Source organism: Ursus maritimus, unplaced genomic scaffold, assembly GCF_017311325.1.
Source record: "Ursus maritimus isolate PB19 unplaced genomic scaffold, ASM1731132v1 scaffold_2, whole genome shotgun sequence".
NCBI lineage: Eukaryota > Metazoa > Chordata > Mammalia > Carnivora > Ursidae > Ursus > Ursus maritimus.
In genome coordinates this window covers 328,284-330,904 of record NW_024424452.1, presented here as the reverse complement: position 1 = coordinate 330,904, position 2,621 = coordinate 328,284, and the positions used below count along the sequence as shown (strand labels likewise).

The window sequence follows — 2,621 nt, the reverse complement described above, 5'->3', positions numbered from 1 at the left end:
TTTTTTTTTTTTTTAATTGTCTCTTGGATGACATTTACACCGATAACACCAGGCTGCTGTTAAGTCAGGACAGTGGGACCGGAATTCCCCTCGCAGGATGCGAACGAATGACATGTATTAAAATAAACATGGTATATCCACTATGCATCACTTCCTAAATGTTTCTGGCTTTACGTGTTTCTCCCCTGCCCCGTTTTATCTCACTTTTTAATTTAAGCCATTTCGAGAGAACTATGCGTGAACCAATCGAGTCCGTCCCGGGCCTGCCGCTCCCCGTCCTCGCCGCAGCGAGGTGGCCCTGTGCCAGTATTTGGACAGAATCTAAATTCTTTATTTTTGGTAAGATGTTACGCTTTACATGTATTCAACAGAAATGTGTGTGTGTGTTGTGTTTTTGTTTTTGTTTTGTAAAGGTGAAGTTTGTATTTTTATCTAATATTACCAGTTTTGTATACCTGAGAGCCTGCTATGTTTTTTCTTTGAACCAAAAGGAAAAAGAAAAACCCACCAACAAAACCCATACACGTGAAAAGTGCTTTGTGGTCACATTTCTCTAGTTGCGTAACTGAGTCTAGGCCCTGTGTCCTGTCACGGGGCCCGTCACCCAGAGGCGCCCCCGGCCGCCCGCCACGAGAGCCTGTGCGGCGAGGCCTGCCCTTGGGATTCCGGAGCCCGGTGGGACTGGGCCGACAGCGCCATCCTGCCCGGGTGCGTGGCCTCTTGGAGACGGAGGCCAGGCGCCCACGCGAGCAGCCAAGCAGAGACGATGGGCTTCGTCGATCGGGAAGTGAGTTGACTTCGCTGTCCGCGGGCCGAGCCGGTGAAGGCAGGCCTCCCTCTGTCGCCGTGGCCCGCTCTCCCTGATGGAACGGAGAGGCCGTGGGACTGTCAGGATCCCTTTGTTGCCTGTGGGGTCTCCGGCGCGAGAGCGAGCGTTATGCTGTTCGCGTGTTCGTGGGAGAGTTTTTATAAAGAATCCTTCAGCAGCACATCTCCACGGTGTGGTTTTTGGTCCGCAGTTCACACGAAGGGAGGTGGGGGGCAGGGGCTCGAGGGGGTGGGCGCGGGTGGCTGTGTCCCCTGGGCGCGCTCGGCCGTGGGCGGTGCCCGTGGCGGCTCCGTCCCAGTGCCCGTGCGGGGCGCCTCGTGGCTGCGCTGCTCACGACCCTGGGCCGTGGAGACGTGTCTGGTGGTAGGTGGACGACGTGTGTTTATGTTTCCCGGAGACGCTGAGAGTGCCGCCCAGTTTGACTGTTCTTTGCCCAAGGCCGGCTGACGAAGGACCTGCCTGTCCGCCGGAGCACTGGAGCAGAAAGGCCTTCTGGGGAGGGGTCAGTGCCAGAAGGGGGCCCGGAGCCCCGGGACTGGGGATGGCGGGGCGGCGGGAACTCGCGTGCTCCCGCTGCCAGGGCCTGTGCTGCTGGGCAGAGCGGGGCGGGCAGGGTGGCCCCCGCGCCCGGCCAGGAAGGGGCTGCCGCCCGGCGGAGGCTGTGGTCTGTGGCTGGATTGTTTCTGGATTGCAGGCCTACGCGGCCCACAGGCTTTGTTGCGGCTTTGCCCTGCATTCCTGGCATTTCTGCTCCTGCCTGGGCCCCTCCCGGCCTGTCACCCTGGGCTACACCTGGGTGTGCCCAAGTCAGCGTCTGCTCGGGCCTGGTCCCTTGCACTCCTGCGAGCCCTGTGCCCTTGAGCCACGGGCCTCTGCCTCGCCTCCGTGCATGCGTTGCACGGTGGGGACAGTGGCTCGGCACACAGGGAGCCCAGCACGGACCTTGGGGTCTTCGGCCTCCCTGTGCAGAAGCACGTCCCGCCCGCCCTCGGCACACCCTCCTTTGTGTGTCTGGGTCCAGTGTTTGGAAGAACAAAGCCCCGGGGTGGTGGCTCTTCCACGGGCGCACCTGCCTGGAGACCCACAGTCGTGGTTGCGCCTGTCCTTGCCCCGTGTCAGGGGGTCCCCGCAAGGTGCCCCCCCCCCCACTTTGCTCGGAGCAGACTTGGTGTCCCAGGCTGCGGAGTGGCTGTCCCTGGTGTGTCCGGCAGGGTTCCACGTGCTGCTGTCCAGCCTGGGCCAGGCTCAGCCGCCTCTGGAGAGAGGCCTCTCGTGGGCACCTCCCACGTTCTGAGGGGTGGGAACGAAGGACAGGGCACTGTGCCCTTGGCATGCCCTTGACCGTCCCGGGGGCCCCTGAGCAGAGAAGCAGAGGAGGGGGGCACACTGATTTCCCGGGGGGGGGGGGCAGTAGGAAGCGTTCTGCCAGGGGCCGGCGGGCCGCCCTGCCTCCCTGGCCTCAGTCTCACCAGGACATGCAGGCCAGGCGAGAGTCGCTCCGCAGTGCTGGGGCCTTGCCTGGCCCTGCGAGTGTCGGGTGGCTGGGCCCCGATGGCGGCCTTTCCGTGCCCTGTGTCAGCACGCGGAGCTGCCACTGTGGAACAGGGTCAGGAACGGCCCACCTGGGACCCAGGGAGAGCAACACGCTCCAGGCCAGAGGAGGAAGAGGCCCCCTCCTTCCATTGGTGGGGGAGCCGGAGCTCAGGGCGAGCAGACACTCCCCGGGCCTGTCGTGCGTGCATGGCTGTCTGCAGAGCTGAGCTGGGTGCTGGTATGGAAGCGGGGCTGAAAC

At 62.6% G+C, this 2,621-nt stretch overlaps 1 long non-coding RNA gene across 1 annotated transcript; it reads left to right on the top strand.

The window, feature by feature from the left end:
• The first annotated feature begins 6 nt into the window (after positions 1-6).
• On the top strand, positions 7-989 carry LOC121103713. Its single transcript, XR_005835897.1, has 2 exons — positions 7-339; positions 492-989. It is a non-coding gene; the product is annotated as an uncharacterized LOC121103713 (long non-coding RNA).
• The last annotated feature ends 1,632 nt before the right edge of the window (positions 990-2,621 follow it).